Source organism: Meleagris gallopavo, chromosome 16 (assembly GCF_000146605.3).
Source record: "Meleagris gallopavo isolate NT-WF06-2002-E0010 breed Aviagen turkey brand Nicholas breeding stock chromosome 16, Turkey_5.1, whole genome shotgun sequence".
NCBI classification, from domain to species: domain Eukaryota; kingdom Metazoa; phylum Chordata; class Aves; order Galliformes; family Phasianidae; genus Meleagris; species Meleagris gallopavo.
The window spans coordinates 9,746,299-9,768,843 of NC_015026.2; the positions used below are offsets into that span (position 1 = coordinate 9,746,299).

General features: G+C 38.5%; 1 protein-coding gene across 1 annotated transcript in view; it reads left to right on the plus strand.

The window, feature by feature from the left end:
* The first annotated feature begins 391 nt into the window (after window positions 1-391).
* LOC100551119 (protein sidekick-1) overlaps window positions 392-22,545 on the plus strand; it is a 112,903-nt gene continuing 90,749 nt past the window's right edge. The window contains exons 1-2 of the mRNA XM_019620835.2: window positions 392-437; window positions 754-887. The gene's annotated coding sequence lies outside the window, so the exon portion shown is untranslated. The remainder of the gene's footprint in view (window positions 438-753; window positions 888-22,545) is intronic.

Here is a 22,545-nt window from a genome sequence, read left to right on the forward strand (position 1 = left end):
AAAATCCAGCCTCACATCTTTTTCAGATCTTTTTCAATTGGTATCTACTAATAGCCTTATAGAAGTTCACTGTTCTTTGTATGCACATTAGGAAATTGAAGAGATAGGAGTAACAAACACAGTGTATGGATCTCTTCTGATTGTTATATCCATGCCAGCTCCTGTATGTGAAAATCAGTATACTATGCTGGGAATGTGATTCACACATTGCCTTAAAACACTTTTTCAAAGCCAAATAATTTTGACTTATTAATGTTAAAAATACCTTGCTGAAACAGAAAGAAGAGGGGAAGGGCAGTATTGGCTCAGTATTGGCTGGCCACCTCGTTCCTGAGTGTCAGCCTTTAAATAGCTTCACCTGTTGAGGAGGCTCCCAATAGAATGAGCCTTGCAGCATGCTGGTGTGTGCTGGGACCATCAGCCCACATCCTTGCAGGGTGAGGCTGTCTGCCTCTGTTTTTGTTTGCCATTTTGTGTGTAACTTCTTAAAGGCATTTAAACTGTTTGCATTTTAGATGTTGAAGCTTTTTGCATGTCACCATAAACATTTTACGTGATCTAAACTGAGAAAAAGCCTCAAAGCATTGCACATCTAAAGTGTTGTGAATGTGTTTGAAATGAGGTTATTTTGGATCTCCTAACATCTTGCCAACGAGTAGTGTGTGATACTGTCAAGTCTGAAGTACTGTATAGTTTCTGCACAGTGAATGCCATTCTTCTGGTTTCAGCACGGTCTCTTCCTTTCCCAAACAGAGCCATAACACTGGAGAACCAGCTGGTGATCCTTGCAACATCAGTGGTAGATGCAGGAGACTACTATGTCCAGGCTGTCAATGAAAAGAACGGCGAGAACAAGACAAGCCCACTTATTCATCTCAGCGTAGCGAGTAAGTACCCAAATACAGAGATGTGCCGTGGTGCTGAGGTTACAGGAGGAGTTCACAAAGCTCTGCCCTAATAGAGCCTTTCTAAGAAAGGATTCAGTCCTTAAAAGATCTTCTTCTCCTGGTTGGTTTGGAGCAGTTTAGGTGATCAGAGGGACCTAAGGGAGCGTGAGCCTGAGAGAAAGCAGCCTTGGAGCCTTTTGTCTGGGGGGTTATGTTGTGCCAGGCAGGTATGTGATGGTATTCCTCGCTGTTTGTTGTGAAGTTGGGATCATAATTTCTTTTTAATGCAGGCTTTGATAATGTATTGGTTTCCATTGTGCATAAGTAAACAAGTCACTCTTCTGAGTGCAGTTTTATTAATGAGTCTGTTCCCAGACTCTGACGTTATTTTTACCTGGAGTTATCGTGGAGTCCCAGGGAACATGCATTTCATTGTTATTACTTATTATTTTACATTGCACAAATTGTATTAAAACCTACCATTACAGAGGCATTCCAGAAGTGGGTTTTACAGCAAAGGGGAGGGAAACGCAGCAGAGCAATGGGGTCAGAAAGGTTTCTGCACGCCGTATATTAACATGCACATTCAACAAAACTGTGCAGATGTAAAACATTGCTAAGCATCTGGTAAATGTTTGTGTAAAAACAATATTTTTACAATGGAGGAATATTTGATTCCTTTTGAGGGTATTCATAGAGGTGTTTTTAAGGTGGCAGTGAGGTAGGGAGTATGTTCCTCTTTTTGGTTGTAGAGATGAGGAAGAGGTGATTGGTTAAATCATCTATGAGGCTGGTAGTGTTATGGACACTTATGCTTTTTTGGTTTATTATTGTAGAGGATGTAGGATTCTCAGCTCTAGACCAATTAGCACAGTAAGATGCCTTTTGATCTTGGAAATTGTTTGAGACAGCCCACGTGGCTATCTTCTTTAAAAGAACAAAACTTGGGTGCCTGGGTTTTTGGGAAGGAAGCCTCTCACATTGCTGTTCATAGTATTCTTATGTTTGTCAGAAGCACATAAAAAATGTTACGTTCCTATGAAACGATTTCTAAAAAAACATTTTTTTCTAATAAAATCCCTCATCAGATTTCAAGGAAAGTTGTTCTTAAGCAAGCAGTGGAGCCCTGCTGGTGGGTCCAGCAGTGCATTGTGCACAGGGTCACTGAGGGCAAAATTTACATGGTGTAACAGAGAGCAGGAGAAACAATCCCATGTTTTCTTCTAGATATGTTTATACAGTAAATGAACTTCTCATGGGTTTTGCACATTCTCCCAAACTGGAAATAATACTGCAAATCCACTTGTGTGAATTCTATCTGTGCCATGGCATGTAGATGGTAAACATTATTATGTCTGACAGTATAAAGAGGTTTGCTAACACTTCAGTAATTTCATTTTTAAAGCAGATTTGTATTGTTTGTATTATGTGACCAATAATGTACTTCCACTTTAATTTCATATCTTAATTAATGCTGGGAATAGTCTGTGATCATGCTTGCGTAACAAGTTTTATGCAAAGCAGAAGGTAGTACCAGCATGTGGAAAAGAAAACACTTCAAAATGCTTGCAGACTTGATACTATGAATGCTAAATCTATCTGGGATGTGAACAATAGGAAAGGGGCAAGATGGAATGTCAAATATGGATTTGCTTGTTAGAATGAATCTTAGCCAAACAGGACAATTTAAAACCTGAGAAGTGAATTTAATACATTGAACCTGTATGTTTAATGCTGTGTGAGTTAAAGAAAGGCTTTGGCCTTTCTTACATTGTGGTGTTTGTAAAGAAAATTAGATTGACATGGTCATCATGAACTTTGATCTAAAGAAGAAAAGAAAGATAGAAGTGAATAAACTATTTCTGTCTAATAACAAAACAGTTGGGCAAAACTATGGTCCTGAGTGAGCGAGTGAGCACGCAGGCAACACTTGCAGAAAGATGGTATATTTTAGAAAAGTAATAAATAATTTCAGCAAGTAGTTGGAAACAGATTTTTTAAGAGACATCTGAGTCTCTGGAAGACATTACACTGAACTGTCTGAAGTTTATCAGATTTTAAAACTGAGGGCACTTCATTCTCTGTTAGGACAGGTCTAAGATAATCAATATTAATAAAGGTTAAAAAAAAAACCAAAACAGAACAGTTTCATTATATCAAGTGTAAAGTGGAATATCCAATTTCTGTGCGAGTACATTTATATATTAATTGAGTGCAACCTTGTGACATGACTCGGCGCACATTGCCACTTTTATTGAGGGCAGAAGGAAAAAACTATAGATAATTCCCTGGGTAGTCATCCACAGAGAACACTGTTAGAGATGCACAGCTTGTTATGCCAATGTCCTTCAAGGAAGGAATTAGACTTGCTCTAGCCTACATGAAAAGCACATCAACAGAATCAGTCTGACAGCAAAGTTGTCCTGCTCTGTTCCCAAACATGAGGCTGGCTCCAGGATAAAGGGGTAGTCCTCAAGTAAGCAGAGCATGAGTTACAAGGCTTTATACTGCAGATCAGATTCAAAGCCTTGAACTGTGGCTGAAGGTAAATGGAATTTGAACAATGTCTGGAAAACATACCAAACTATCCAGTGAAATCAAAATGATATCTAGAACCAGCACGTTGGGGGTATATCTTGGAGAAGGAAATGTCAAAAATTAGTCCTGAATTTGAAATTTCTTAAAATCAGTTGAGCTGTATACAAAACTAATGAAAATCTTGACTTTTCTTAACCACATGTCCTCATCACCTTTGTAAATAAGGAAACAGTGCTAGGCAAGTCTGACAGCTAAGACTTTGGTAGCAATAATAGTAACAGTAATACTATTATATAGTAGCAAAACCCAATTTTTTTTCTCAAGTCCAATGCATTATTTGCTCCCTGTGAAAAATTCTGTAAGTTTTCTTCTATGGAGGATTTCAATTTTATCTCTAGAAACTCCCAGCTTGACAGGATGTGATAGTTAACCTGTCACTTATCCATTGTAGCCTTTTTTTTCTTATTAGCACAGGTTGCTTTACAATAAAAACGACTGGGAAATCCTTAATGTTCTTCCCTGCTTCCATCTATTCATCAATAAGTTAGCTGATGTCTTAAAATGGTCCTTGATTCTTTAAGCACTTTTCTTTCTTGCCCATTCTTCTGTAGTTAGGCACTGCAGCACAGATGGTCGGATCCCTTTCCCAAGACTTTGGCTTGTCGGGGGGTACAATGGCACACGTCTGGTCTTACCAGTATTGGCAGGGCACTTACAGGTGGAAATATTCATTAAGTAAGGCCATCATGAAACTCTTATTTCCTTGAGGGCCATACTCCTGCCCATCAAATAAACTTCTCAGAAATTTTTCACCAAGGTTTTGTTGTTGTTGTAGTGTAAAATTTAAGAAACAACAATAACAGCCCCAAACCTAACCCTTTCCTTGCTATTTTTCTCCAAAAAAACCACTTTTCCTTAGTCTATGCCACTATCTGTGAAGATGCTCTCTTTTTTTTTTTTTTTTGGTTTTGGAACTGCAAGGATTTCTGGTATGTAAGTCAATAACTCAAGAAGTGTTTAAAAAGAATTAATAGGGAGGTTTTTATTTCTGCAAAGAGCTGGCTGAGCTACTCGCTGCAATGCACGCAGCAAGTGTCCTTGTTATTTTATTGCAAGATGACGCAGCAAGACTCTGGTGTCACTTTAGAAGAAGTTTGAAAAGCCCTGCTGAGATTTTCCTATTATTAACTACAATGCAGTGCTATAGATGTGAGCACCGCTGCCCCAGTCTTAGAAACTTTTAACAGTATGCAATGCTATTTTAGAGCTTATTCCAAGTATTTTATGAAGAATTTGAGCAAGTTTCCCCGAGCAGATGATTTAGATGGTGAGTTTGCAAAGGGTGACTGTGTGTAAGCTGCTCTGACAGCTTTGATACTCCTGCTTCAAATGGTTTTGCAGTGCTAATCATCTGGAACTGCAATCTGGGGCCTTGCTTCTGGACCTTCTTATTAAGCTGTGAAATATTGAGATGCATGTCGCTTCAATAGATTTATTAGTAAATTAGGTGGTCTCTAGACCTATTCATAATACTAGGAGATGCAAAATGTTCTGCAGACTGACGTCTTTTTTTTTTTCTCAATGCAGGCTTTGTAAAAACAGAAAACAAGATTGATGAATATTTTAAAAACCTTGCCAGCCAGCATTTCTGAGGAGTCAAAGACAATAAAGCCAATTATCATTTAACAAAGATAAATTTTTCCCTTGAGCATTGACAATGCTTTTTTTCGGAGAAAAAAAAAAAAAGAGAGTGTTGGGGACTAAACATTAAATTTCTGGCTTGGTTGCATTGCAATTAATTTGAAATAGTAGGGTGCCATGTTGTTCCGCCCAGCTCTCCCTGTTGCTATGAAAAGACATTTCATTCTGCAATGGTAAGCACTGACACGAGGCTAAACAGATCATGTTTGTCTCTGGTTGAGGCCTATTTTGTTTTTCAATTTCATGTTACAAAACAAAAATTTTACAGAAGGAAAGAGTTCAATTTCAGACTGTTATAAAGAAAAGTTCCCATGATTGCTCAAGATGTTTGGGTCACTTCCAGAGGCACTAAAAGTGAAACACTCCTTACATTGTTAGAAAAGAAGTAGAGAAAATAGTGCTGCTTTACCTGTCGATGCAGTTGATGCAATAGCACTTTTGACATCCTTCTGTCAGGTTTGTTAAGAAGATAAGTTCTCAGAAGAGTCTGAGCGGACGTTTTCTTCTCCGGAAGAAAGCATTTCACAAACATAATTTTTCATATTAACCTTCAAGGTTTGCTCAAGTCAGCAGATGTTGAGGATCCTTCATGGCTATGTTTGAAACACACTGCTGCATGAATTTTTCATGGCTGGTTCCAGCTTTCAGGTGTCGGGAGAAGAAAAGGAGTGGGCAGGAACCCCCAGAGAGCAGAGATTTCTGTTCTGAGGTCAAATTTAGGCAGGCTCTATAAACTTGTCAAGCTCTTTCTAGTTCATGCTGAGGGAATTTATTTCACTTAGGCTCTGTGGGTCAGTACCGTTGAGGTGAAATGGATGCCTCAATGTAGCATTGTTTTCTGTGGGTTTTGTTGTTGTTGGCTAGTTTTGTGGTTTTTTTGGGCAGGGAGGTTTGTGATGGGTGGGAAAGAAACAAGAGATGAAATGAAATTGCGTTTCTGTGCTGTAATTGTGCTGCACATGCCTGAGGCTCTGATCAGATACAGGGGAAGCCTAACAGAACATGCCTCAGCTCCCCAGGCACTGGTTTGAATGCATTCTTTGTAAGAATGACACTTCTTTCCTCTCCTGTTTTCTGCACAGGCTTTGCTCTCTGTGGGCGGAGTTTCCAGGAAAGATATCTCAGCAGTTGTCGCATGTAATTTCATGAGTAAATGTGTGCCCTCTCTTTGTTACCCAGAAAGCTAATTTAAATGAGGCTGCTGAAGTGTTTGGGGTTTGAAATTGAATGTTAAGGATAAAATCTGTGCAAATGCCATCATTAATACCCTGGAAAAATGCTATGGTTCTTGATGCTTTTTTCTTCAGTACCTCCAATCTGCTCTCATACTAAGGGGCGTACATTTTTTTTAAGCAGGGATTTTTGTTTCTCATTATTTTGAAAATAGAATACAATTCAGCTGTGCTTTTGGGATGCATATATTCAAGTCAAATACATTGAAGTATTATAGCTGTAACAAAAAGGAGTACATTGAGTTAACGTTAAAAGTTTGTTGTTGTTTTTTATAGCATTGGAACAAATTTTAAGTTAAGCTTTGTTCAGGACTAGGAGGTGTGTTCAAGGCTGATGTTCCCAATGGTTTGCCCTATTTATCTACTGAGAGAAGGACACTCTATTGCAGTGTAGAATCACATTGTATGCATTAGAAAGAAATAAAAGCTTATCCTATTTTAACAACATTCTAGGACTCCAAATTTCACTGCCAGATCTTTTCCATAGTTCTTTGCCTTTTCTCTCCTTATTTCACACTTTTAATGGTAGTGGTATAAAGGGAAACCTAAGGTTAAAATCCTACATTGCTAACCTGCAGGAATAATAAAGATTAGATGAGGAACACCTGTGGCAGCTTGAACTTTGCTTTGGCTTTGCTCAAATGTTCTATCAGTGCTCTTTCTGATAAATAGCATAAAGGCTGATCTGTGTCCAGTTTCTTCCTCTTTCTTTGGACTATTTTTGATGACATTATTGGCACACATGATGCATGTTTGTATCTGCTACAGCTCCCCTTCCAAGAGACTTGTTTCTGCTCTGCTAGTAGAACTTGGATTCTAGTTGATTTTCCTCAGAGTCATTACAATATTTTAAATATATCAATCAACTGATGATGTCTTTTTGGAATGGAAAGACAATAGAATAAATTTCCTGTAGAGTTGTTTGTTGGTTTTTTTTTCGTTTTTTTTCAGTCTTACTACTGAAGAGAATGTGAACAGCCAAAATCAGCATATAATATACTGACATGTCTGATACTTGCTTTTCATCATGTAGCTCAACAAATGTAGAAAGCTTTAAATGCGTTGTTTATGGAAATAGTTCCTTCCTTTTCTAGCTAATGCCACATACACAACATTTGTTATTACAGGGAATTGTCCCTTGTTTGTGGAGCTGGGAAAATGCACACCAGTTGAGTGCGTGTTCCTTTGGCATACGCACAGACATTAGGCATCCTGAGAAAATGTCACATGATAGAGTTTCTGAAATCTAACTCATTATTTTAACCGACCTTCCAGTTACACTGGTCTGTTTGTAAGGCTTATTATTATTATTATTATTTTTTCTATGAGATTGGGAATACACACACACACTCTCTTAAAATCCTGGGTTGTCTTCAAAACCCTTTATTTATATCTGACACATGCAATTAATCTCTTCCTATCTCTAATCACTTTTGCTATTACATTCATTGCAGTGATTTGTATCCTATCTCTGTCACTGCTCTGTAATTGATACGTGGAGATAAGAGATTCTTAGAGGACACAAACAAGGAAAAGAGAAAATTGAATCTGCCTTGCAATCATTTTATAAAAAGTGACATACATCAATTATACATGCCATCCAGGAAAATGCCATCCTGAACAAACTATGATGATTTGTTAGAAGACCAACATAAGAGAAATGTCATAAAACTTTTTCTGGGCAGAAAGGTATTGCTAGTTCAGTGGTGTGCTCCTTAATGTCACTGATTGACCTACAATTCTTTAAAATAATTCAGAATTTACAAAGAAAATATTTTTGTTCAGAGCTTTTCTTCATAGTCAAACTTGTTCTAGTGGTCCAGCATGGGATAAGATGAAAGGAAGCTGCTGAAATCAATGTTAGTTTCATCTGGCAGAAAAAGATGGTGCTGGGCAATCGAGTGAGTCATCTTTCTGAGGTGAAAATGGTAAAAGTGATAGTGTAGCCCAATTGCTACTTAACTGCCTTCTGCCACAAGACTAATTCTGTCTGGTTTCTTTGTTCTATTTCAGTGCAGTCAGGAAGGGAACTAATTTGCTGCTGTCTCTTGTTCAAATACTAATTAGTTCCTGTCCATACCTGTGAGCTTAAGTAATGCTTTTGGATCTTTGAAAATCTGTTCAGTGTATGCTGATAATGCTACTAAAATCACCTACTACGAAATGGGTACAATAAATAAAGATAAATAGATATCATAAATAACAGTAGTAGAAATCATTAAACAGCTGAAAGTAAAGCAGCATCCAGTGCTGGTTCCCTTCCTGGGATGGTGGGGCTGGCAAAATATCCTTTCCCTAGAACTCTTCATTTCTTCACTACCATGTATGGACAAGATAAATGCACTTTTTAAAAAACTTAAGAGGAGAAAGAAATACAGCTATTTGTAGGCATTTGTAGAGGGCTTTGAGTTTCAGTGTGTATAATTAATCCGAAGCTTTAAAAGGAATAGCTGAGACTCTGAGACTCTCGTATCAATTTATGCTTTCTGAGCACTACCTTTTGATCTCCTATGAATCCCCTTCAGTTATGCTACATTCCTGGAGTGTTCCAAGTATCTGACTTGAAATCTTTCTCTTCCTTACAATGTTGGATGTTTAAAATATCGTTAAGAGTTGATAAACCTTACTGAGAAGGTGAAGGAAACCTTAACCTAAACATGCTATTCGGATGGAAAACACATTCTGAGGAAAAAAATAGCTGTGTAATAAGTGCTGTGACAGCTCTATGCTGTTCTGTAATGACAGGAGTTGTCCTGGCTGTTCTGTGAAGGAGAGGATAAAAAGATAGAAAGATATTACTGTTAATAAAAAAGCGAGAAGCATCTTTACTTATAAGTAGGCAAATTAGCATGATGTCACTTTTTATTCATAGGAGTAGAACTTCTCTGCAATGGAAAAAAAAAAAAGTAATTAGAGTCTATTTGAGTGTTCTTTAAAGTGCTGTTGTGTTAGACAAGTTTGAAATGTCTCATCTACAGTATAGATTAGGAACGATAAATATGTTCCAAACAGATGTTTAATAGAATGACTTCTGCACTTACTTACTGCAAAAGCCTCAATGTATCCTAACTATTGTAATTCACATGCTGAGGGCCTGCATGGCAGAACCCCCTAGTATCTTTACAAGAGCTGATTTTCATCTCATTCTTTCACAAACATATGGTAGCTCGAGGGTTATCATTTTCAAAACTTTTCATATTAAAGATTTAATCTCTTCTCCACATATATCAGAGAACAGGAAAATTAAGCAAGGATAGCACTTCCTATCTATGTCTAAGTGGAGGGAAAAAAAAAAAACAAAACTGCAAAATAAGCATTTCAGACTCAGGACATGCACAACTCCATGTCATCTGTACAGCTTTAAATCATCTCCTTTGTGTAGGCACGTTATAGTAAGGCATTATATTTGATTGCTGCTGCTGTTCTGTTCAGCAGAGGAGAGGTCAGTGTGTAAATCAGAATTTATCATTGTTGCATTTCTTTGAAATTGGCTAACCAATTTTTGCTCCAGTTCTTAACAAGAATGTTTACTACTGGAAATTCATTTAGATCTTACTAAGAACTTGCTATCAATTTTCAAATAATTTAGAATAATTGAACCTTCATCTCTCATTTATGATAGGAAGAGAAACTCAAATTTGACTTTGACCTTGGTTGCCTCACCTGCTATATCCAAAATCCTCACTGACTTCTTGCCCCCTTGGTTGTATCCGTGGGAGCAGTAAAGTGCCAGCACAGGGTGTGCATGGCTCGTCCTTCTTGTTCTTCTCAGTTTGGAGTGGTTACGCATCAAAGCAATCCAAGTTCTGATTCTCTTTCTTACAAATTGCATGGTAAGGTAATAAAGCCACTGAACTATTTGTACACACAGTCTTTTTCTTACCTCAAAAACAATCCTCGGTCATAAACTGTGTATTTTTATAGTAGATAAATCATTTCAGTTATATCATGTGGGAACAAAATTACACCTGTAATCTGGGAGAAGATCATAGCTAAATAGTGTATCTGTTACGAACTGAGAGTTTTCTGTGCTAGAACAGAAGGGATCTGGCAGCCAGGAAGGTGCACAGTGTCCTGGTCCCTAAGGCTCAGCTCGTGCAAAAATGATGTCAGATTTGTCCAACTGTGTTTGCTGCTCATGTGCTGAGAACAAGCAGCTGACTGCTGTCGTGGGTGGGGGATATACTGCGGGGGTCGGTCAGTTCTGCTGCCTGAAGAAGGAAAAGCAGTTCTGTGCAGTCGTGATTTTTATTTTCATTTGTTCCTTATGCACCGAGGAGGGATAACAATAAAAGCTTGCTTATTTCCTTCATGTTGGCTGTATTTGGATGCACTCTGCAAAGCCACGTGCTCACAGCCCAGCTTGGTCAGGGCAGGGAAGGCCCAGAAAGGCTGCAGTGCTGTGCGCTGTCGCTGCTGGGGAACATCTCTGTCCTCTTGGGCGTCAGATCGCTGACAGCAAGGCTGGCACAGCTATTACTGAAAGTAATTGGCAGTGAGTGATTAAAATTGCAGATGGCCTTTTCAAGGTGATTATGAATATTAAATCAAGCCTGTAAAAGCAAGCTAAAAAGGCCCGCGAAAGCGAAAAGAGAATATGCTGAGGGTAATTGCAGCAGAGGGTGTTTTGTATTCTCATGTTAGCGTACGTGCCGTGCTCATCCAAACCCAGCCACCCAAACAAAAATGACCACAAGGTAATTCAAATGGACCTATTGTGTCAGCAGGTAGAACTGTTCCATTCTGTAAACCCCTCCCGGGTCTCAGCCCGCTGGCTGGAGCACTTTTGGGTCCATCACTGTCACCGCTGAGCAGTGATCGCTCTGCAGTGTCCAACATACACGTGCAATTAACAGTGATCTCTTCCTGTTCTTTTCCAATTATAAGTGATTATGACAAATGTTCTTTTCCACATCACCGTGGAACAAGGCCAAGAATTACCATGCAGTGGCTTAATTTAATTCAGGGAACTTTATCTCACAAAGCAAAGGTTAGCTGGGAACCTTAATCTAAGCTTCACTTTGTTCCGTAGTTGAAAATGGAAATTTGAGGTGCAGGCAAAAAGAAACAAAGAGAAGGCAGATAAATGTCTTTGTTTTGAGCATTCATTCTGTATATATATATATATTTTTTTTTAAATAAAGAAAGTTTGCACATACCAAATGGCTGTGAACTTACAGCCCCAGGGGGAGTGCTTTCTTGTGCATGTTGTGACTATAGACTCATCACTTTCCGACCAATTTCATGCTTTCAAATAAAACAATTTTCTATGGTTGCTTATACTTCAGTGGATTATTATTGTATTGATTCTCAAACTTCATGCTGGACTATCCGGTCTGCTCTTGAACTGCAAAACGCCACGGGATTTATTGCAAAGATTTATATAAAATCTGTTGTGCAATTACTGCTTATTACCTTTGGTGTGACAGGAGTCATTTGTTTAATCATTTTCCCTTCAGACAATTCTTCGGTTCACCTGAATTGTGTGGCCATTGCAATGTTAGTGGTTTTGCTGTCTATTGATTCCTCATCTAAATTAATATTATTTTATTTATGGATATTCCCTCGGTAAATTTAATAGCGAATTCTGCTTATTTCACTGCAATAATGCTTATTTCTAACCATATTGGCATAGGAATTGGTCTTTGGGCTCTTTGACAAAAAGGTTTGCACTATGAGAGCATTGTAAAAAGCTATTTAAAAAATACCTGAAATATCTCTCATTGGTTCTTTCTTAGTCAGTGCAGGAAGTGTGTGTTTTAAGGAACAGATTGTCTAACCACATACATGGTACTTCTCTTTTACCATGAAAAGACAAATTTCACCTTTTAATTTGAATAGATAGTGCCCAAAAGTTATGAGGAATTAAGAAGGGAAAAAAAAGGAAAAAAACCAACTTTTTTTCAAAGAAAGAAGCAGTTGGTTGAAATATGACAATATTATGTTCATGCAATCTCAGGATATGTAAATTTTAACTCTTTAAAACTCCTGTGTGCAAGTGCCCTGTGTGAAATATAAGCCCAGTAGATGAGGCAGACTGCTTAACATTGAAGGTATCTTGATAGAATTCAGATTATCAGCTGCCCTTTGGCTTTGTGAAAAGGTATTGATTACTTTGGTACATGATTGATACATCATGTTGTAACTGTGAGAGTCTGCATTCCTTTGCAAACGAGTATTATTGGCCATGCTGCTAACAAACACAACAACTTGCATTAGATGTGATGAGCAGAGGAACAGCCTTTGATTAAACTGTGCCTGACAGATCAGATATGCTCAGTGATGAAGAGGGCAATCTGCACTTCACAGGCTGCTGGGGAGAAATATTATGGGATCTGGCAGACCTTTTTGGTTCTGAGAGTTAAGTGCTGAATTCCCATCTCAGAATAATGCAGCATTGATTTTCAAAACCCAGTCTGGAGCAGAGGAATGGTGTTTTGCTGTAGGTTGTGATGGCACTGACAGCACTGCCACAGTGCCACGGGGGCAGGCAGCTGGGCAGCTGAACAGGGCCTTCTGTGGGGTTAGAAGATGGGAAGGCAGTGTAATTGTAAAAATAACCTTGGTGGGTTTCTTTCCACAAGATTGCAGCAATGGCTTTCAGAAGGTGTTTGTAATGAAAAGAGTCAGACCTCTAATTAGTTCATCTGCTCACACATCTTTTCATAAAGGGGAAGGATGAAATAACAGTTACCTGGAGTCTGGCTAGCAGATGCAGGTAGGTAGTTTCATTCTTGGTTACTCTCTTTTCATTCTATCATTGCTTATACCAGAGAGGTGTTTTTAATTTTGTCAAAATATTTCCAAGTTGTAAAACTTAAAGTATCCGAGTTATGAATTTCCCATGAATAATGACCAAGGTTTTGCAGCTTTGCAAGCTTGGTTTATGTCACTGCTTTTAAAGCAATATATAAAGGTTGTTTGTTTTTTTTGTTTGTTGGTTGTTTTTTTTTTCAGGAGAAGGAGACTATGGGTTTAATTTAGAGGTTTATGAAGTCAGCAGACAATCCTCTTTGCAAACTTTAAAGTCTGAATGTTAATGACTCAATTATTTTAGTTTGGTGTGGATCTCATACCTCCTCTGTTTAACTTGGCTGACATCTTAGTGTCTTCAGAGTTTTTAGATGTGCTGCATGAGATACTGACCAGAGGAACAGGAAGTACAAAAGTCATCTGTGCATTAAATTTGAAAAAGTTACATATTACCATAAATATTCTTAAGTGAGTGGATTTTTAAAAAAATATTCAATAGAAATGAATACAATTTACATAATATTTGTGATGCAAAAGTCTAACAGTCACATCTTTTAACCAGAAATTTCTATAGTAAATTTAACTTCCTTGGTGCAGCATAAGCTCTGTGATTTACAGAAAGCTTTGCCAGTGAGCATAAACAGCAAACTAGCAGACCTGCCTGCACTGATGGCCCTTCTGACTCCAGGAGAAATGATCTCTGGAAGAACACTGGCCTATAATCAATGGTTCTGCAATTTAGGTCATTTCAGCATCCAATTATGTTTTTCAGACATATCTATTTAAAAAAAAAAAAAAAACAACACAAAAAAGGAGGAGAGACAGTGACAACTGGAGTTATTGTAGACAGCGTATGCTGCAAAGAATAGAACGAATGTGAAACTGTACAGCTTTTGAAATATATCACAGAGAGATTGAGGAGTTTGGGCTTTTCTTCTTTTTTTTTTAATTCCTTTTTTCTTTCTTAAAGTGTGCAGCAGTGTTTTGTCACCTCATCCTTTACTGCAGTGGGCTTGTGTTTCGAATGAGGTAAGAGTGAGCTGAACTGAACAATTAATGCAGGAAGAAGAGAGGCTTGCATCATCTTATACTTTGCCTTCTGCTAATTGAGCGATATGAAAGGACGAGGTTGGCCTTTAGTGCCAGGGCTGTTTCTTCCAATGAGCCCCTAAAAACAGAGCCCCTAAAAACAGATGTCATTTCTTTTTGTCTTTGATCACCACAAGAACTTTAGAATCTGTGTTTCAGAAAGAAACCCAGGTAGCAGTCCCTGGAAACATGGTGCAAAGCCCACCCAAATGTCTGCTGGTGAGAAGAATTGAATGAGGAGTGCAGGTCTTGGGACAGGTGAGGAACACACAGAAGCACAAATGGCTGCGAATGCATTGCTTCATCAGCTCGTAGATCTCAGTCTGGTGAGCTTTGCAGAAAAAGAGGACAGCAGTTCTTTCTTTCCTGTAGCAATGTGTTCCATGCGGTCCATTCAGAAATTATAACACAAACGTACGAGGGAACGAGAGTCCTTTGTCAGTGACAGTGGATTTCTGCTGTCACTGATTCTCATTTTGCTGTTTCGCTCTGCTTCTACCAAACCGTGAATTCTGAAAGCAACACAACCAAGTTGTTTATGCAGTTATGGATTTATGGGAATGTGATTCTCATTCACAAGGGGAGCGTGTGTGTGAGAGAGAGCCTTCTTTTTTACAATATGCTACCAGGATGCTGAAGTAACTCAGAGATTCATTTGTAAAACATTCTGAATCAATTAAGGATTTAATCAGCAAGCAGCAAATTTCAGATGGCTCGTGGACTAATTTTACCATCTCCTATCAACACGAACCTAAGCTGGAAAAAGAAAACAATTAAGGAGGTATAATTATCTGTCCTGATTACTGAATTAGAAGAGTTTGTGTTTATTCCATTGCTATGTAAAAAGAGAAATCTACTTTGAAAAACAATTTAAAGCAGCTACTAGATGGCTAAGGTTTGCATGGTGCAATGTAAGGATTTGTTAGGACAGTTTTGGAAGAGTTTTTGTAGTCAACAACTGTCAGACAAATCCTGGAGACTGCCCAACAGCTGTAGTGTCTTGCACAAGATCTGGCACAGAAAGTATTTTTCTGCCTTTGCTTAAAACAAAGTTGGATTTTCAGGGCAGAGCCTCATCTACAATTATTTGTCCAAGCATTAGTTTGATTCATATCTGATGATTGCAGAAATCTTGCAATTTTTGGAGGCCAGGAATTAATGTTCTTATTGACGTTCCCATGTGATGGCAACCTTACTAAAAAGCAGGGTGGGAAAAGCATCTCTGCACAACCAACCATGCAGTCTCATTATCCTGGGGCAGTGTTTTCCTGCTGCCAAGTGGTGTTACTTTAAATTGTTGGTATTTTACTTGGCTTAATTTGAGAAGAAGCTTACAGAGATAGCTAGACCAAACTTATTACGTAATTCTTTCTCACACCAGATTTTTAGGTTTGGTAGGATTTACATTTCCAGCTTAGCAGAGAGATGAACACAGATCTGTGACAGACCTTTGTTTACCCTTTCTATCTTCTCAGATCTGATAAGGATCCATAAACTGCATAAAACCTCTGGTAAACCCCTGGCTTACAATGCTGGTGTAATTTCTGTTTGAATATTTAGCACGATGTTAATCCCGACGTATTTAGCTGCCGCTCTGAAGGATTGTTGCTGCATTCTGTGCAAAGTTCAGAATAAATGCCCAGAACTGTGGTGAGTTATGGGTCAATTACAGTAATTGGAAGGAAATGTAAACAAGAAACCTTACTATTATCCAGCAGGAGTGATACCTCTATTTTTTATTAACGAGCTGTAAACAAGCCTGTCACCAGTCACTGATTCTGAAAAATGTGCCATATAACTTATTCCAATAAACGGTATTTCTACATGGCATATGTGTCTCCTGGTAGTATTGGGTTTATTAAATACTGTTGAACAAAATTTTCAGTTGAATGAGATTAAAACTGTCTCCACAAGAGAACTGAACCTTATTTAAGCAGCAAGAGATAAGGCTGCCTCATCCACATTTCCTTTATAGAAGGTTGATTTTATAGTGTTGGTGATACTCAATTAATGGCTTACTATATTTTTAGAATAGTTTTTTTTTTTATTATTAAATAAACTAAAAGTACAATCACCGTACAAATATAAATTACATCCTATCTGCTTGAACACGCTTGTAAAAAGGCCCAACCGGTCTCTCATTTACACAGTATCACATAAATTACAGTTTAATAATATTGTAATTTATGCAGATTTAATAAATATATTTGACTTTCAGAGCAATAAAATGGGTTGTGGTATTATCATAAAGGTAATTATTACTGGTGTTGTCTGCTGCATTTCATTTTTAAATTAAGAAAATCCATAATGATAGGTATGTTTGAGTGGAAGTATATGATGTTCCCTAAGGACCCTTAGTGCTAATACTCTCTTAATTCAATTCTGGATGCAATCTAGAGTTGCTGGATTATGGTGCTTCTAGCAGAATTCTCCATGAACATCACCTTCCACTTTAGAGGCAAGAAATAACTGTACTTCAACTATTTGCCTTTGTTTCTTAGGCTGGATAGGTGATGAAGTAAACTTTTACAAGGAAAATTCCTTGGACTTTTTTTGCTTATTTTAGCATTATGAGCATAAATGCATCTTTATTCAATCTTTACCAGCCTAAGTGCAAGTAGGACTGGTAATCACCAGTGTCTAATTTCCCTGCATAGCTTTACAAAAAGCAAAAGAACACTTATTTATAAATATTTTATATTTTATATTTTATAAAAACACTTATTTATAAAATAGAGAACTGGTGGCGTTCTTGGAATGCCATACAGAGAACTGCAAATGCAAAGATTAGGCCATGGATATATATCTGGTCTTACATAAACACATCCCACAAAGATGACTCTGGGGATTAGGAGATAGGAGAGACCAGACAGAAAAATGTGTTCTAAGACAAAGGTATGCTCTTATCAGCAAGAAAGCAAAAGATAATTCAAAGTAATTTATTTTAAACTCATTTGAGGCTTTAAGTGCCATGGGCAAGTTGTGTAACCTTCCCCTTACTGTGCCACTGCTTTGTCAGCATTCCACAAAGTATTGTGGACTTGCTGGGAGAAGGTAGTCTGAAATTGTGTCTGTAGTGACATTGCTGTCCCAGTCTCAGGAGAAGCCTTGTGCGGTGTTGCAGTGATTAGATACATATTCAGCAGAAGAAGGTAGCTAAGAAGGTTAGCACCTTCTGTGTGGCTTCTTTCTATATGAAATACAGTGGCTGAGGAATCATTGGGTTGTTAATCTGGAACTCTTAGAATCAAAATCTTTAAAACATTCCAAAAGTACCTCTTCTTTCTCATAGCTATCACTTCTAATAAGATTCTGATGTTAACCACGGAAAGGATATGTTGAAAAAGATTGGCTATGGTTTCACACAGCCTTGGGTACAGAGGGACAAGATACTTGCATGAGAACAGAAGTCTAAAGCACATATATTTCAATTAGGAGAGTAAATTGCAGTAGGTGTTGGACTGGTGGGGAGTGTAGGGGTCTTCACTTCTGCCAGAGCTAGCTTCCTCTCCTGTACTGATGGACAAACGTTTCAGACAAATGCCATATTGAGAGATGAAGGCCCAAGATGCTTAGAAAACAAGCTTGGAAAGGCTTCTCTAATGACTTGGGGAAAAGGGCAGACCGCAATCAGTCTGCTCCTCTAGTAACCAAAGAGCACATAAATGTTAGATCTGTTTTCCTGGGAGACAAAGAGCAGATTATTCAGAGTGGGGAGTACATGCAGAGTTATTACCTCACCTGGTGAAATAGTATTAGCAGTATGGGTTTTGCTTACCACAAATATCACAAGGTTCCTTTATTTACTAGATGGGTCATGATGTATGCTAATAGACATCTTGTCTACGGGAAATCCAGATGGTCTCCCTTTCTTTCCTCTCCTACTTGATGCAAAAGGTCAGAAGAAAAGCAGCAGTGGGAATTCTTGCTGCCAGCACAAGGCACTTGACTGTGCCTGCATCAGTACAATAGACTTTAATTTCCTTTACACTGAACTGAGGTTAGGCTCGCTTAAAGGTCACTCTGTGCAATAGGTTTGTTTTGTTTTGCCATTTGCTTTATTTATTGAAAATAGCATTTTTCCTAGGAAGTGAAGTTGTTTCCCCTGCTTTTACCTCCCCTCTTAAGATGCTTTTGAAAGGTATTTCTTTACTTGCTAAGTTCTGAAGTGATTTTTCTGATAGTGAGAATATCAACTTGCAAAATCTTTGAGCTGGGATGGTTTCATCCTGCTGCATGTTACGTAAAAATACTGTGACATTTGGAACTGACCCTGCCCTTATTAACTCCAGTCTTGACAGAACTCTGAAATTATCCTATTATCTTTGCCATCTCTGACATATTCTGGAAATAAACTCCACCATACATTGGACATGACCAATGCTGTCATCACATGCTATTCTTTGGGAAGTCAGATGTTTTGTTTTATCAACTGTTGCCAGAAGAACAGTTGCAGAATTTTCCATTTCCAGTTGCTTGAAGTTTATTGGCTTTAGAAATATACAGGAAAGGAGAACTGTGTTCTAAAGCTGGCTTGAGCTGGCTGTTTGGTGACTGTGGCTTCTTCATAGCAAAATGGGTGCTCCTGAAAGTACCTGAAAAGTGAAATTGTTAAAATAACCCTTGCAATTGGTGCACAAGAGGATGTTATTCCACAGAGACCCCAACTAGAATTAGATATTTCTATGAAGTTTTGATAGGAGAGAACTATAAATGTTGTTAGAAATAGTCATTGGATAATTTAACCCTATTTCCTCAAGATATGAACAGCTTATTCCAAGAAGAATCATCTCTGAGTGTGTGTCCATGTACGTTCAGCTACGGGACTGTATGACAAACTGGAAAACAAAAGAAATGTGAAGAAGAAAGGGCTGTGATTACTTCACCAGTTTGAGACAGAATATATGCAGGAAAGTTGGTGACTTCTCTGAAGTGTTTGTTTCAGCTGAATTGGTGGAACCTGCCATCAGAGTAAGCAGTGGATTGAATAAATGCCATAAAAATCTATGCTAAAATAAGTGACCTTTTTCTCCAGGGCTTTTGTGCTTTCCTTCCTTTGGATATACCACAATTTCTAATTTCTTTTCTTACACTTGCTTTTATGGTATTCAAAATATGGAGTCTATTGAATTGCATTGTCAGAGCCATGAGCTGCTTCAATTCAGAATTGATAGCTGATATCTGATGTTAGTGAGATTTTACAAAGGCTTCAGATTTCAAGAATTTATGAAATAAAGATGAATTCTTGTCATTTTGAGATACAGAAATTTAGAAGAACGGGCTTTTTTGTAGTGAGTTTTCAGTGGTACTTGTACAAAAAGTACATATTGAAATTGAGTACCTAACCTAATTTCTCCTTCCTGTTCCTTGACACTCAAACATGTGACTGTTGTTTTTATTTGTTTTAGATCATAAAAGGCATTTTTTCAAGGTAAAATGCATAGGCCTTTGATTATGAAAAGAAAGCAGAAGTTAAAGTTATCTAGATGTTGGGTTTTTTTGTGCATGTGTATAGGAAAATCACCTGGGAAAAGGTTGGGACTAAGAATATGACTGCTTCGGGATTAAGGGTGGGTTGGTTTTATTGGATGAGGGATTCCTTTCCTGGGCAGATGTAGGAGGATTTTGTGAGATATTGGTCTTATTATGTAATTCTCTAAATACGTTCAGGTCCAGATGGCTGGATTTAAAAATAAAATGACTAAATTATCTTTACACACATTTAAAGTCCCCTGCTAATAGCCAGGTATATCCAAATATTATATAGGGAAGAATTGATGTACTGCTGTAGACTAAAGGGAAGTTAATTTTAAGGGCTCTGCTTGTGTAATAAAACAGTGGAGAAGCATTGAGATTGCAGGAATTGTGACACTTTTGTGCAAATTCTTCTCAAATGGAGCTTGTTTGGAGGCCGGATGATAATCTTTCTGTTCTGCTTTCTGATATAAGAGTAAAGTACCCTAAAAAATGCATCTGGCACACACAATGTGGCCTTGTATTACTGCAGTGCCTGGTGATGTGTAAGAGCCTTGTGAGCAGGGTGAGTCTGGCTTGGAGATCACGTTGTTAAAAGTGAGAACCCATTTGTGTTTGTCACTTTTTATGCTGCAGTAAATGTTGGCTGCTGGTGTGCAGCCTGAGCGCTGCCCTCCCTGAAGCCACGTAGAAAATATTTAAATAGAACATAACAATTTCTCTGTGTGCTGTGGGGACAACAGAGACAGACTTGCCCTCCCACGTCATTCCAAGCAGGGCGCTTCTGACCTTCCTCCTCAGGGCCAGTGTTCCTTAATAAGTATAATAGAGCCCTGTTCAACTCTTTCTTCTCCAAATAAGCATCCATAAATGGGAGATTTGTCCTCAAAACACTCAATGGAGCTTACGATACTCAGAACACAAGTTTTAAAGGGAGTGATTTGTTCTTCTGAGGTCAGCGTGGAAAACTTTGACATCTGTTGTATCCAACCATGCCTTTATATTTGGCTTTTCCTGCCCCTGTGCAATTATTTGACTTCTCTTTTTTGGCATGGCTGGAGTAAAGCTCTGTGAGTGGAGATAAGGGAGGAAGGAAGACTGTGGAGAACACGCCTTGTTGCAGGGGCTCAGAAAGCTCTCTGGGGATCACTCTGAACTGGAAGAGGACCTGGTATCCTCCATAAGCCTGCTGCGTGCCATCGTCACAAACGTGGTCGGGCTTAGGTCTCTGCAATGTCCTTTTGGTGGTTAATGTAGCATATTGCCTCCTCTTCCTCCCCCTCCCTTCGGGCCATGCCTGAAGAGCTTCTCTCGCTTTTACAAAGTTGGTGCCTGAGAAGGAGCAGAGTGCCGATTTGATTGAAGTGATTAAAACTGTACACAGAATGCATAATTAACCTTTGGCCAGGCTGTCGGGGGAGCTGATGCATGCAGCTGATAGCGAATCCATCCGTGGCAGGAGGCGTATGTTATGGGACTTTTTTTTTCTGGACAAGTTTAATCACTAGAGATAAAGAGCCAGGAGAGAGAGATCAGGGCTGTATTAATCCTCTCAATGGCTTTATAATTTCCCCACTGTTCTGCTGCTGGTAATCAAGAAAAATAATGCTGGTTTAATCCTGGATGCCAAGGTCAATCATCCCTGAGCCTTTTGATAGGTAGGATGTCATTATGAAAAGATTCTTAATGAAAGTAATTTTCCTTGAATACTTTGGGGCCGAGGATATGCATGTGATTTCTTGTTGACAGTGGAAGAATATTTCATGTCTGGAGTCATAATTGGCCTATTTTGATCATTTTCTAGTAGCCAGTTAGGACAGCAGGACGACCAGAGCAGACCAAGACTGCTCCTGGGATCTGCCATGGGAGAAGTGCCACACAAAGGCTCCTTTGGGATTAGCAGGTAGACAGGAGGGCAGGACTGTGACAAGTAATGGTGTGAAAACACGTCTGTTACCATAAGCCATCCTGAGGTCCTATCAAACATGACCATGCAGTGTCTCTTCAAATCCATGTTTTCCATCCAAGACCATGCAGCATCTGCTGGGTGCATGGCCATGATGTGCTGGGCAACCTTGAGTTGTAGAGATGCTCAGGGACCCTACAGTGTGTATTCTTATTCTGGAGTATTTTGTCACAGTTCTGATTCTCAAAATACACTTCAGAAATTGGGTTCTTTCTTGCTGTTTCTGAACATTTATACATTCCCATTGGCTTTAAATGGAAGGCTTCATGGTTCAGATGCTATGGATTGCAATGCAACCCAAAAAAGAAAGTCACAAGTTAACAGTTCCTAACTGATGCTCCTAGAAGAAAGGGTTTGCTCTGCAGTGAGCAAAAGTGTCAATATCCTCTGCACATTTCTTAACTTCAAGATGTTATCAACCATGAATGTGAGAAGCAAGAACACAGAATAATCTCATAGGATTAACTGAAATGTTGGCTACAGGGACAAAACTGAAAACCCCCTAACACTTTTTTCCTAGTATAGCTGATATGTTTTCTCATAAGAGCAGCCCACTGTTAACATTAACTTTTGTACAAGTGTCAGCTCTGCCTTTTTAGCACTTCTAGACTTCAGTCTCAGTGACAGACTTATCTTTCATCATTTCTAATCTTGAAAGCACTGCAGAATTAAGTTAAATGTGGTGCTAAGGAGCATTACTTAGAGCACTGGCTTTTGAAATGTTCACTGTGTCAGCTTTCAGAAAGCACCTAAAAAACCTTTTCACCTTACGTAGGTCTCTCCAAAAATAATGCCTCTAATTTATTTCCATGGAAACTACAAGAGAGCACAATAACGCTATTTTATAGAGCAAAATTCTAAGCTACAAAACTCTATTTCTCTATGTAGTCACCACTATTAGCTC